Source organism: Arachis stenosperma, chromosome 10, assembly GCF_014773155.1.
Source record: "Arachis stenosperma cultivar V10309 chromosome 10, arast.V10309.gnm1.PFL2, whole genome shotgun sequence".
Classification (NCBI taxonomy): Eukaryota; Viridiplantae; Streptophyta; class Magnoliopsida; order Fabales; family Fabaceae; genus Arachis; species Arachis stenosperma.
Genome location: NC_080386.1, coordinates 26,666,530 through 26,681,509, shown reverse-complemented (window position 1 = coordinate 26,681,509; position 14,980 = coordinate 26,666,530). Strand labels below are relative to the sequence as shown.

The 14,980-nt window shown below is 37.2% G+C and overlaps 1 non-coding gene across 1 annotated transcript; it reads right to left on the bottom strand.

Annotated features, from left to right (window-relative positions):
* Window positions 1-313: 313 nt before the first annotated feature.
* LOC130958216 (small nucleolar RNA R71) lies at window positions 314-417 on the bottom strand. The gene has a single exon (XR_009077349.1). It is a non-coding gene; the product is annotated as a small nucleolar RNA R71 (small nucleolar RNA).
* Window positions 418-14,980: the final 14,563 nt, after the last annotated feature.

Below are 14,980 nucleotides of genomic sequence, written 5' to 3'. Positions count from 1 at the left end.
ATCTCTATCCCTGCCATTGGAGCAAACAACTTTGAGCTTAAGCCTCAATTAGTTTCTCTAATGCAACAGAATTGCAAGTTCCATGGACTTCCATTGGAAGATCCTCATCAGTTCTTAGCTGAATTCTTGCAAATCTGTGACACTGTCAAGACTAATGGGGTTGACCCTGAGGTCTACAGACTTATGCTATTCCCTTTTGCTATAAGAGACAGAGCTAGGACATGGTTGACTCACACCTAAAGAAAGCCTGGACTCATGGGAAAAGCTAGTCAATGCCTTCTTGGCAAAGTTCTTTCCACCTCAAAAATTGAGTAAGCTTAGAGTGGAAGTCCAAACCTTCAGACAGAAGGAAGGAGAATCCCTCTATGAAGCATGGGAAAGATACAAACAATTGATCAGAAAATGTCCATCTGACATGCTTTCTGAATGGAGCATCATAGGTATTTTCTATGATGGTCTCTCTGAACTGTCCAAGATGTCTTTGGATTGCTCTGCTGGAGGATCTCTTCATCTGAAGAAGACGCCTACAGAAGCTCAAGAGCTAATTGAAATGGTTGCAAATAACCAATTCATGTACACTTCTGAAAGGAATCCTGTGAACAATGGGACAAATCAGAAGAAAGGAGTTCTTGAGATTGATACTCTGAATGCCATTTTGGCTCAGAACAAGATATTGACTCAACAAGTCAATTTGATTTCTCAAAGTCTGTCTGGAATGAAAAATGCACCAAGCAGTACTAAGGATGCTTCATTTGAGGAAGAAGCTTATGATTCTGAGAACCCTTCAATGGAAGAGGTGAATTACATGGGAGAACCCTATGGAAACACCTATAATTCTTCATGGAGAAATCACCCAAATTTCTCATGGAAGAATCAAGAGAGACCTCAACAAGGTTTCAACAACAATAATGGTGGAAGAAACAGGTTTAGCAATGGCAAGCCTTTTCCATCATCTTCTCAGCAACAGACAGAGAATTCTAAGCAGAACCACTCTGACTTAGCAACCATGGTCTCTGATCTAATCAAAACCACTCAAAGTTTCATGACTGAAACAAGGTCCTCCATTAGGAATTTGGAGGCACAAGTGGGACAGCTGAGCAAGAAAGTTACTGAACTCCCTCCTAGTACTCTTCCAAGCAATACAGAAGAAAATCCAAAAGGAGAGTACAAGGCCATCAACATGGCCGAATTTGGAGAGGAAGGAGAGGCAGTGAACGCCACTGAGGAAGACCTCAATGGACGTCCACTGGCCTCCAATGAGTTCCCTAATGAGGAACCATGGGAATCTGAGGCTCAAAATGAGACCATAGAGATTCCATTGGACTTACTTCTGCCTTTCATGAGCTCTGATGAGTATTCTTCCTCTGAAGAGGATGAGTATGACACTGAAGAGCAAGTTGCTAAATACCTTGGAGCAATCATGAAGCTAAATGACAGGTTATTTGGAAATGAGACTTGGGAGGATGAACCTCCTTTGCTCACCAAAGAACTGGATGACTTGTCTAGGCAGAAATTACCTCAAAAGAGACAAGATCTTGGAAAGTTTTCCATACCTTGTACCATAGGCACCATGACCATCAAGAAGGCTCTGTGTGACTTAGGGTCAAGTGTAAACCTCATGCCTCTCTCTGTAATGGAGAAGCTAGGGATCTTTGAGGTACAAGCTGTAAGAATCTCACTAGAGATGGCAGACAACTCAAAAAAACAAGCTTATGGACTTGTAGAGGATGTTTTGGTGAAGATTGAAGACCATTACATCCCTGCTGATTTCATAGTCCTAGAGACTGGGAAATGCATGGATGAATCTATCATCCTTGGCAGACCCTTCCTAGCCACAGTAAAGGCTGTGTTTGATGTTGATAGAGGTGAACTGATCATTCAAGTGAATGAAGAATCCTTTATGTTTAAGGCTCAAGGATATCCCTCTGTCACCATGGAGAGGAAGCATGAAGAGCTTCCCTCAAATCAGAGTCAAACAAAGCCCCCACAGTCAAACTCTAAGTTTGGTGTTGGAGGCCACAACCAAACTCTAAGTTTGGTGTTGAACCCCCACATTCAAAATCTAAGTTTGGTGTTGGGAGGTTCCAACATTGCTCTGAGAAAATGTGAGGCTCCATGAGAGCCCACTGTCAAGCTACTGACATTAAAGAAGCGCTTGTTGGGAGGCAACCCAATGTTATATTTTATCTATTATTTTCTTTTGTTATTTTATTTTTTTGTAGGTTGATGATCATAAGAAGTCACAAAATCAATTGAAAAAGCAAAAACAGAATGAAAAAATAGGAAGAAAAACAGCACACCCTGGAGGAAGAACCTACTGGCGTTTAAACGCCAGTAAGGCTAGCAGTTGGGCGTTTAACGCCCAGTCTGGCACCATTCTGGGCGTTTAACGCCAGAAAGGGGCACCAGACTGGCGTTAAACGCTAGAAAAGGGCAAGAACCTGGCGTTAAACGCCAGAAATGGGCACCAGCCCGGCGTTTAACGCCAGATTTGGCACAAAACGTGTTTTTGCATGCCATTTGGTGCAGGGATGACTTTTCCTTGACACCTCAGGATCTGTGGACCCCACAGGATCCCCACCAACCCACCACTCTCTCTTCTTCTTCACCCATTCACCAATCACCTCAATACCTCTTCCCAAAAACCCTTCACCTAAATCCCATCTTTCTCTTCACCACTCACATCCATCCTTCATAAAACCCCACCTACCTCACCCTTCAAATTCAAACCACTTTCCCTCCCAAACCCACCCATACATGACCGAACCATAAGTCCCTCCTCTCCTATATAAACCCTTCTTCACCCCTTCATTTTCACACAACCTAAACACCACTTCTCCCCCTCTTTGGCCGAACACAAAGCCTTTCCCTTCTTCCTCATTTCTTCTTCTTCTACTCTCTTCTTTCTTCTTTTGCTCGAGGACGAGCAAACCTTTTAAGTTTGGTGTGGTAAAAGCATTGCTTTTTGTTTTTCCATAACCATTTATGGCATCCAAGGCCGGAGAAACCTCTAGAAAGAGGAAAGGGAAGGAAAAAGCTTCCACCTCCGAGTCATGGGAGATGGAGAGATTCATCTCAAGGGTGCATCAAGACCACTTCTATGAAGTTGTGGCCTTGAAGAAGGTGATCCCCGAGGTCCTTTTTTCACTCAAAAAGAGTGAATATCCAGAGATCCGACATGAGATCCGAAGAAGAGGTTGGGAAGTTCTTACCAACCCCATTCAACAAGTCGGAATCTTAATGGTTCAAGAGTTCTATGCCAATGCATGGATCACCAAGAACCATGATCAAAGTGTGAACCCGAACCCAAAGAATTGGCTTACTATGGTTCGGGGAAAATACTTGGATTTTAGTCCGGAAAATGTGAGGTTGGCATTCAACTTGCCCATGATGCAAGGAGATGAACATCCTTACACTAGAAGGGTCAACTTTGATCAAAGGTTGGACCAAGTCCTCACTGACATTTGTGAAGAGGGCGCCCAATGGAAGAGAGATTCAAGAGGGAAGCCGGTTCAATTGAGAAGGCATGACCTCAAGCCCGTGGCTAGAGGATGGTTGGAGTTTATCCAACGCTCAATCATTCCCACTAGCAACCGGTCCGAAGTTACTCTAGACCGGGCCATCATGATCCATAGCATCATGATAGGAGAAGAAGTGGAAGTTCATGAGGTTATAGCCCAAGAACTTTATAAGGTGGCGGACAAGTCCTCTACCTTGGCAAGGTTAGCCTTCCCTCATCTCATTTGTCACCTCTGTTATTCAGTTGGAGTTGACATAGAGGGAGACATCCCCATTGATGAGGACAAGCCCATCACTAAGAAAAGAATGGAGCAAACAAGAGACCCCTCTCATCATGAGATCCCTGAGATACCTCAAGGGATGCACTTTCCTCCACAAAACTATTGGGAGCAAATTAACACCTCCCTAGGAGAATTGAGTTCCAACATGGGACAACTAAGGGTGGAGCACCAAGAACATTCCATCCTCCTCCATGAAATTAGAGAAGATCAAAGAATCATGAGAGAGGAGCAACAAAGACAAGGAAGAGACATTGAGGAGCTCAAGCACTCCATAAGACCTTCAAGAGGAAGAACAAGCCGCCATCACTAAGGTGGACCCGTTCTTTAATCTCCTTGTTCTTTATTTTCTTGTTTTTCGAAAATTTATGCTTTATGTTTGTCCATGTTTGTGTCTAATGATCATTAGTGTCTATGTCTTAAAGTTATGAATGTCCTATGAATCCATCACCTCTCTTAAATAAAAAAATGTTCTTAATTGAAAAAGAAAAGAATTGCATGAATTTTGAATTTTATAACAGTTTAATTTTGATGTGGTGGCAATACTTTTGTTTTCTGAATGTATGCTTAAACAGTGCATATGTCTTTTGAATTTGTGGTTCATGATGTTGGCTCTTGAAAGAATGATGAAAAAGGAGACATGTTACTGAGGATCTGAAAAATCATAAAAATGATTCTTGAAGCAAGAAAAAGCAGTGAATAAAAAAAAACGAAAAAAAACGAAAAAAAAGGGGGAAAAAGAGAAAAGAAAAAGAAAGAAAAAAAAGAAAAAAAAAGAAAGAAAAGTTGTGATCCAAGGCAAAAAGAGTGTGCTTAAGAACCCTGGACACCTCTAATTGGGGACTTTAGCAAAGCTGAGTCACAATCTGAAAAGGTTCACCCAATTATGTGTCTGTGGCATGTATGTATCCGGTGGTAATACTGGAAGACAGAGTGCTTTGGGCCACGGCCAAGACTCATAAAGTAGCTGTGTTCAAGAATCATCATACTTAACTAGGAGAATCAATGACACTATCTGGATTCTGAGTTCCTAAAGAAGCCAATCATTCTGAATTTCAAAGGATAGAGTGAGATGCCAAAACTGTTCAGAGGCAAAAAGCTAAAAGCCCGCTCATCTAATTAATACTGATCTTCATAGATGTTTTGGAATTCATTGCATTCTCTTCTTTTTATCTTATTTGATTTTCAGTTGCTTGGGGACAAGCAATAATTTAAGTTTGGTGTTGTGATGAGCGGATAATTTGTACGCTTTTTGGAATTGTTTTTAGTATGTTTCTAGTAGGATTTAGTTAGTTTTTAGTATATTTTTATTAGTTTTTAGTTAAAATTCACTTTTCTGGACTTTACTATGAGTTTGTGTGTTTTTCTGTGATTTCAGGTATTTTCTGGCTGAAATTGAGGGACCTGAGCAAAAATCTGATTCAGAGACTGAAAAGGACTGCAGATGCTGTTGGATTCTGACCTCCCTGCATTCGAAGTGGATTTTCTGGAGCTACAGAAGCCCAATTGGCGCGCTCTCAACGGCGTTGGAAAGTAGACATCCTGGGCTTTCCAGCAATATATGATAGTCCATACTTTGCCCAAGATTTGATGGCCCAGACCGGCGTTCAAAGTCACCCTCAGAATTCCCAGCGTTAAACGCCGAAACTGGCACCAAAATGGGAGTTAAACGCCCAAACTGGCATAAAAGTTGGCGTTTAATTCCAAGAAGAGTCTCTACACGAAAAATGCTTCAATGCTCAGCCCAAGCACACACCAAGTGGGCCCGGAAGTGGATTTTTATGTCATTTACTCATCTTTGTAATTCTTAAGCTACTAGTTTCCTATAAATAGGACCTTTTACTATTGTATTTTCATCTTTTGATCACTTTAGATCTCTAGATCATCTTTGGACATCTAGTTCTTAGATCATTGGGGGGCTGGCCTCACGGCCATGCCTAGACCTTGTTCTTATGTATTTTCAACGGTGGAGTCTCTACACACCATAGATTAAAGTGTGGAGCTCTGCTGTACCTCGAGTATTAATGCAATTACTATTGTTCTTCTATTCAATTCCGCTTGTTCTTTGTCCAAGATATCACTTGTTCTTCAACTTGATGAATGTGATGATCCGTGACACTCATCATCATTCTCACCTATGAACGTGTGACTGACAACCACCTCCGTTCTACTTTAGATTGGGTGAATATCTCTTGGATTCCTGATACACGATGCATGGTTGATCGCCTGACAACCGAGTGCTCGCCTGACAAATGAGCCAGCGATTCTGTGAGATCAGAGTCTTCGTGGTATAGGCAAGAATTGATGGCGGCATTCAAGAGAATCCGGAAGGTCTAACCTTGTCTGTGGTATTCTGAGTAGGATTCAATGATTGAATGACTGTGACGTGCTTCAAACTCCTGAAGGCGGGGCGTTAGTGACAGACGCAAAAGAATCACTAGATTCTATTCTGGCCTGATTGAGAACCGACAGATGGATAGCCGTGCCGTGACAGGGTGCGTTGAACATTTCCAATGAGAGGATGGGAGGTAGCCACTGACAACGGTGAAACCCTTGCATAAGCTTGCCATGGAAAGGAGTAAGAAGGATTGGATGAAGACAGTAGGAAAGCAGAGAGACGGAAGGGACCAAGCATCTTCATACGCTTATCTGAAGCTCTCACCAATGATATACATAAGTATCTCTATCTTTATCTTTATGTTTTATTCATCATCTATACCCATTTGAGTCTGCCTGACTAAGATCTACAAGGTGACCATAGCTTGCTTCATACCAACAATCTCCGTGGGATCGACCCTTACTCGCGTAAGGTTTATTACTTGGACGACCCAGTGCACTTGCTGGTTAGTTGTGCAAAGTTGTGTAGTGATCACAATTTCGCGCACCAATAGCTGAGACCACTGAACAAGTCAGGAAAATCCGTGATAGGATGCTTACGGCGCAGAGTCGTCAAAAGAGTTACGCTGATCAGAGGCAAAAGCCCTTAGAATTTGAGGAAGGAGACCATGTTTTCCTTAAGGTTACTCCAACCACAGGAGTAGGTAGGGCGATTAAAGCAAAGAAGTTGAATCCTAGATACATTGGTCCATTTCAGATCCTGGAGAGGATTGGACCAGTGGCGTATCGGATGGCTCTACCACCTCATCTTTCGAATCTACACGACGTGTTTCACGTGTCGCAGCTTCGGAAGTACACTCCTGATGCTAGCCAAGTGTTGGAACCTGAGTCGGTTCAGTTAAGGGAAAATTTGACGCTTCCAGTGGCTCTGGTCAGAATCGATGATACTAGTATCAAACGGTTGCGTGGAAAAGAGGTTTCATTAGTCAAAGTGGCATGGAGTCGAGGCGGTGTTGAGGAACACACTTGGGAACTCGAGTCGGAGATGCGAACGGATTATCTGCATTTATTCTCAGGTAATTGCATTTGAATTTTGTGGGCAAAATTCCCAATTAGGTGGGTAGAATGTAAAACCCGGTTAATTAACGGCTAATTAACCCATAAATGAAAATTTATTCTAGAAAGCCCAAAATGTGATTTTTATGGCTAAATGTGATAGAGGAGACTGAGACGAGAATTTCGGTACCAATTTTATAGGATTCGGACCAAGATTGGACCAAACGGGCCAAATCGGGCCAACCGGACCCAAAGTGGGCCCTTGGCCCAACATAACTAAACCAAAACCCTAGTTTTCAGCACTCTCTCTCCTCACAACACTCAATTCACGTTGAAATTAGAGAGAAGGGGGGAGAAGAATACTCTCTCAAGTTCTTTCTCTCACTTGATCTTCAAACCACCATAACTTTTGATCTAGAGCTCCGATTGCCGCTCCATTTATGGCCATGCGTTCACTGTGGAGAGCTCTACAAAACCCATACAATTAATCTTGAGGTAAGCCACGTTTTGCTCTTCGAAATTCCAGCCTTGTTTTCGAGTTTTATGAGCAAAAATGTTGAGATTTTGGGCTCTTTGATGTTATAAGACCCAACTCTCTTGAAGGAGAAAGCTAATCTTGTCTCCTTGGACCTTGGGTATGGTAAGATTCTCAACCTTAGTATAATTTGTTGTTCTATGATGTTTGGGTATTGAGATGTTGTGTATGGGTATGATGGTTGTGGCTTAGGTTGTGTATATGTGAATATTGGAGCTTAATTGGTGATTTTGAAAAGCTTGAAAAAGGGAGTTGGTGGTGAAAAATCTGTTCTTTGAGGTTTTGAGGCCTTGAGAGCTTGTGGATAAGTGGTTTGGAAGTGCTCCAGTTGAGCTTGGAAAATCAGCTAAGGTATGGTTTCGGTTTCCCGTATCTAATATGTAATGTGGTAGGAAATACTTAGGCTAGAGGCCCTAAGATAGGCATTGAATGGTTGATGTTATTGAATGATTGAGATATATGATGTGGTCATATATGTGATGATGATTATTGATGCCTTGGTGGTATGATGTATGAGAAATATGCATGTTGTGATATATGCTTGATGATTGGTTATGGTTGAATTATGGGTTGAACCATGTTGATGGTGAGTATGATGTTGATTGTGTACAATAATGATTTATTTGAATTGGTGTTGTTGAAATTGGCATGAGGAAGAGTATATGATATGTCAATGTGTTTGGGTTTGAACCACTTGGGTGAAGTGGGTTAGAATGATGGGATAATGATTTTGGTGAATTGTGATAAAGTGTCAATGTGTGAGTTGAGGAGGCTTGATGTTGAATTTGATATATTTTGATTGATTTCAAAGAAAAGGGATGAAATTGGCATGTTTTGATTGATTCTGAAAAGAGTTGAAAATGACTTGTTTTGAAAATGGCACTTTGTGGTTTTGTATGAAAAATAAGGTTTTTGGGCATACTTTGACGGGACATAACATGGACTACGGATCTCTGTTTTATGCCAAATCTATTTAGAAATGAAATTGGATCCGGGATGTCCATGCCGTTCGAAGAACGGGTGAAAAATGATTTAAAATGAGGAAGTTATGTCCGTCGGAAGATTGGGGGTTGAATTTGTGAATTCTGTAGTTTTAACTTAGAAAATTTTTTAGCAGAATGACCCCCTGGCGTAGGCGCACTTGGCGCGTACGCGTCGTTCTTCTCGAAAGCGTCATCCACGCGTGCGCGTGATGTGCGCGGGCGTGCCGATGTGCTGCACCCAATGCCCAGCCATTTTCCAGAGAGTTATGCCAGAACTGTGCCAGTGTTGTGCCTGGGGCACGAGAAAACCCACGCGTACGCGTGGCTGACACGTGCGCGTCGTTTGGCTATTTTTCAATCCACGCGTTAGCATGCATGTCGCTTACGCGTCGATGAGTTTTTGAGGCCATCCATGCGTGCGCGTGGAGTGCGCGTACGCGTGACCCTGTTTTCATCCCATAGTTGATTTTTGAGTTTTAAAAGCCAAATCTCATACTTCTAAGCCTCCGATCTCACCACTTATGTCTTAAATCATTATGATATGCCTAGCTATTAGAAAAGGAGCTAGTGAATGTGGTAACTTGCGAGTGAAGCAAGGGAAAAATGAATGATCAATGAGGATCAAGCATGATTATGTGAGAGGCGGAGGATGGTGGTGGAAGTGCTTGTTATGCCATGGGCCGAAAGGCTGTGATTGATAATGAAACGGCTGGTTATGGATTTAACCGTGAGCCGGGTGGCTGGTTATGGATTTAACCGTGAGCCGGATGGCTGGATTATTGCCGTGTTACGGCGGAGCCATGATTATGGCTAAGAATAAATGCATATATATGCTGTTGAATGAATTGTGAATGTTGCACTTCCATTATCGAAGATGAGAGTTTCCCTGGGAGAAAGCAGTGGCTAGCCACCACGTGCTCTAGGTTGAGACTTGAAGCTCTTTTGACCCTATGTCGTCTGGGTGGCCGGGCACTGTGAAAGCCCCGGATGAGCTCACCCCCATAAATATTCACCAGTGAAGGTGATGGATATGGATCATGATTATGATCAAGTTTATATTGAGTATGACTTAAGTTGGGGAGACACGACAGAGGGACAGTCCAATGGTTAACTGTCAGGACTTGTCGGGTTGGCTCTATAACCGACAGATGATATCATCAGCCACTAGGGACAGGCATTCATCATATGCATACTATATGAATTGTTTGAGATTGCCTATTTGACTGCATATTACTTGCTAATTGTCTAAATGCCTTAATTGTTCCTATTTGTATATTCCTTGTTTGATATAACTGTGTTTGCTACATTATACTCCTGCTGGTGGTTGGGAGGTTTGAAGGAATTGGAAAGGGAAGTATTAGTTAGACTGAAGGATCTTTAGTCATATGCCCTTTTATGGTTTAGTTTGTTTATAAGCTTTGAATTATCTGGTGGAAGTTCTAGGATTGCCTTCGGCTTTCCTCTATTATTATGTATTATATATGTGGAAGATGTTACCATGCTGGGGACCTCTGGTTCTCACCCATGCGAATTTTGTGGTTTTCAGATGCAGGACGTGAGGTTTCCCGTTGAGGCATGCTGGAGACTTCTAGATTTGCAAAGATCCTTTGTTCTTGGGACTATGTTTTGGTTTATATATTTTGCTTAGATACTTTTATCTCCATTAAATAATACAAACTGTGATGACTCCTCTTATGGGAGATTTTGGAGAATAGGTTTCTGTATTTGTGTCCATTTGGGTTTCCTTTGGGGTTTTTCTTATTTTGTCATATGTATATATTGCTATGCTCGAACCGGTTATCTTCGCAGCCGGATTTTGAGTCTTGATATTCCTGTTTTTGACACTCCTTTGTATATATATAATCTCGCGTTAGTTACCCTTATTCGTTACGTTATCGATCGGAGTGTTGCGCTTTTGAGTTGCGATTTTTGTTTACCCCTTTTTCTACAAAGGCTCCTAGTTATAATCAATCATTCATACTACTATACGTACTAAATTTTTATTTTAGAGGTCGTAATACCTTGCCATCTCTGAATTATGACTTAAGCATAAGACTCTGTATGGTAGGGTGTTACATTTGGGTTTTCAGGTTTATGTTACCATTTTGATAAATGAACAGACCAATGTCAATGTGTTTTTAAGGTTTGCGTTGAAGTAAATATAGCTTCTTTTAACATCACGAATTATAGGTCAAATAGGTCCCCTAAGATACTATTATAAGGCAAATAGGTCCCCCACATGAAAACGACGCCGTTTGCATTCTCTGTCTAAGTGGGGACGAATTTGTCCTCCCCAAAACAACGTCGTTTTGCCCCTGGTTCCAATACGACGTCGTTTTGTCCAACGTGGATGGGGACCAAAATGTTCTAAAGGTGACATGTCACAGTTAACCTGACACGTCACCACTTTAACCGGATCAAACGATTTTAGGGACGTATCTAGAGATATCTGAGAACTTCAAGATCAAAATCTTAGTTAAATTTTGTGGGGGACAAAACTGTCGGATAGTAAATTTTTTGGGGACCTATTTGGGGTATTACTCATTATATTCCGATGCCTATATACCACTAAATAAATAAAATAAAATTTTCTTTGAAGTTCTAAAATTTTAATTTTTTTTCTATTATTGTTATTACGGTCACAAATTGCCTAAGTAGATAATTTTCTTTGTGTTATATTAAATAGAGTAAAGTATTATTTTTGTCCCGATTGGGGTAGATTTTAAAGTTGTCGCTAATATTTGAATCGTCCTATTTATGTTTCTAACGTTTTAAAATTGACTCAATGTTGTCCTGTCGTTAAGAATGTGTTAACGGAATTGACGGCGGGACAAAATTAAGACGATTTTGAAATGTTAGAGATTTTAATAGGACGAACACGTTGGGGACAAAAATGATACATAAAAATAAATTTTAATTCTACAAATATTTTATAATGAGTAAACATTTCTAAGAGTAAAATTATAAAAAAATAAATTTTTTTAGAATAAAATTAATGTGATTAAGTGTAATTTACTTAAATATGATTAAAAAATAATTAAATAACTATGTATCATAAAAAATTGATATTATTAAAGAATAAAATTAAAATTTATTTCTATGTATCGTTTTTGTCCCCCAATGTGTTCGTCCTATTTAAGTCTCTAACGTTTTAAAATCGTCTCAATTTTATTTCGCCGTCAATTTCGTTAACAGATTTCTAACGGCAAAATAACATTGAGTCAATTTTAAAACGTTAAAGATTTAAATAGGACAATTCAAACGTTAGAGACAACTTTGAGACTTACTCCAAATATTGAGGATAAAAATAATATTTTACTCTATTAAATGTTATAAATTTCACAATTTAAATGTTTAATGTATTATTTCGTCAATAATAAATATAAAGCTAACTTCGGAGAATTGGGAACATACATATGGAATAATATAAATAGGTCCACACAATAAATATTAGATTTCTTTCCGTAAACATAAGTTTAAAAGATTGATGTATAGAAGATGATATATAAGAAATAAAAACCAAAAGATATTTCCAATAATAATAATTTAAATTGAGAGTCCTCTGACGATATGTTTAACTTTAGTTTTTTTATAATTAATATCAGTTTCATTTTTCTAGTTTTCAAATCTACTACATTTTTATAGTGGCTCTGAGATTGATGTTGTACACTAAAATTATTTTTGAGATTTCAATTGTATTAATTATATTCCTGAAATTAAAAAAATTACACTATATTAATTTTTTATTCGTTTTTTATTAACGACGTGCTGATGTGGTTTGATGACATGGACCTTTGGTGACACGTGTCTATTCATGATTTGGCCACGTATAACGACATGATGATGTGGCAATCAACGACACATGTCACGCTGACATAGGTGGTTATGCCACGTGTCGCAATACTATTTGTCTATGTATCATCTACTATGTCATCGTTACATGTGCACTACATTAGTCCCTTTACTTTGTATCAAATGGCTCATTTTAGTCCCTAAAATTGAATGTCGTGCACCAAATTAGTCCCTTCATTAATTTTTTTATTTTTTTTATACATTAATTATATTTTTTTATTATACAAATTTTTATAATAAATTTTTTAATTAATAATTTTAACTTATATCATTAGAGCACATGTTAACTAAAACCAAAATTTTATTATTGTCTCTTGTGTTTATTTGTATCTATTTTAATACTGGTCAAGTCTTGGTTACAATAAATACTTATATTGATTAATAGTGTATGTAATATATGAAAAAGTCGCCTAGTTAAGTTATAGATAAAATGAATTATTATAATCGACAGTATAAATCTATATTATTAATTTAGTGAGAAGTCAATTATACGGGAAATCAGACATTCTTAAAATAGATAGAATAATGAATTTATATTAGTTAACAAGTACCTTATCAAGTATTCTTAAAATATTTATTAAAGTATTAAATATTAAAAAAAATTATATTAAGGAATATTATTATACTCTTAACAAAATACTCTTTTCTAAATCAATATCAATATTTTACATAATTCTTTTAATAAAATATTATAAAAAAATTGTATAATTAAAATTAAAATTTTAAAAATATTTTATAAAAGTATTTGTATATAAATAACTTGTGAAAAGATAAAATTAAAACTAGTGTATTCAAATATATAATGAGAATTTTAAATTTATCAAAAAAATGAGGAAAAAAATTGATGAAGGGACTAATTTGGTGCACGACATTTAATTTCAGGGACTAAAATGAATCATTTGATGCAAAGTAAGAGACCAATTTGGTACACATATAACGATAACATAGTGGATGACACGTGAACAAATAGTATTGTGACACGTGGCATAACCATCCATATCAGCATGCCATGTGTCACCAAAGGTCCACGTCATTAAGCCACGTCAGCGCGTCATTAACAAAAAACGGGTCAAGATTAATATAGTGTAATTTTTTTAATTTCAAAAACATAATTGATACAATTAAAATTTTAGAGACGATTTTAGTACACAAGGTCAATGTCAAGAACCACTATAAAAATTTAATCTCTCAAATTCCTTCTTATTACTAACTAATTAGATCGTACCGTTAATAAATTTAAATTAGCCGAATAATTATCTCACTTATTCGATTAAATGAGCGTATGGAGTTACTAAATTCCATTCTCAAAACAAAAATGCTCTGCATGACACTAACAACACAACAACCTAATAAGCATATGCATAGAAATAGAGTGAAACAATTCATGGAATCATGTGGCTGCAAACATTTAGTGAGTATAAGGTTGTAGTTGCTGATAAGTACTAATTGAGCCCCCATCATAACCTGAACCCACCACTTTACTAAGTGTGGTCAACATCATCATTCTGTTTAATTTATATCCCAAACTAAGGATGTTGGAGGACCAGAGAGAATAATGACCAGGAAATCATATAAAAAATTATATATAAACTAGGATTTTTATCTATAATAATATTACAAAATATAAATTTTTTAAAATTATAGTCTATTTTATTTTAACAGTATAGATTATATATAGTATAAAAAATTTATAAAATTAAATTACTTTTATAAAAAAAAGTCATAAATTAATAAAAAGTTTCTGACTAAAAAGACCAAAATATTTGTAGATAAAAAATTAAATAATAAAATTTTTAGTTATCATTTTTATATGAAAATTCTAATTTTTTATTAATAATTAATTTTAACATTCGCTATCTAAAATTTAAAATAATTTAACGTGTATATTTTTATATTTAATTAGGTATTAACTGTTAAGTCTGTTGTACAAATAGAAATAATTAATTTTTATACTTGTTATTTAAAAATAATATTTTTTATGTATATAAAAATATAATTAGGTATGAGCATAAAAAAATTATACTGATAGTTATAAAATTAACTTAAAATTAATTTTTTAAAAACAATTAAATTTTGATTCTAAGTTTTAATTATAACATTAGTATTCTCTCCAAATTATATGTAATAAATATTTGAAAGAAGAGAAATGAAAATATAGATTAAAAAGATAAGCGGTGAAAATTTAAAACTAATAAAAAACTAAAAAACTATGTATATAATAACAATAATAATAATAGTTTTTATTTAAATTATATTATTTTGTTAATTTTATTTTCTGTAGAAGAGAAAGATAGAAAAAATAGAGAATAAGAGAAAAATAGAAAAAATAGAGAATAAGAGAAAAGAGAGAGAAAGATAAAGATGAAGAATGAGAGTGAGAGTGAGAGTTTGTTAATTTTGGAATAAAAAAATTATTTTAA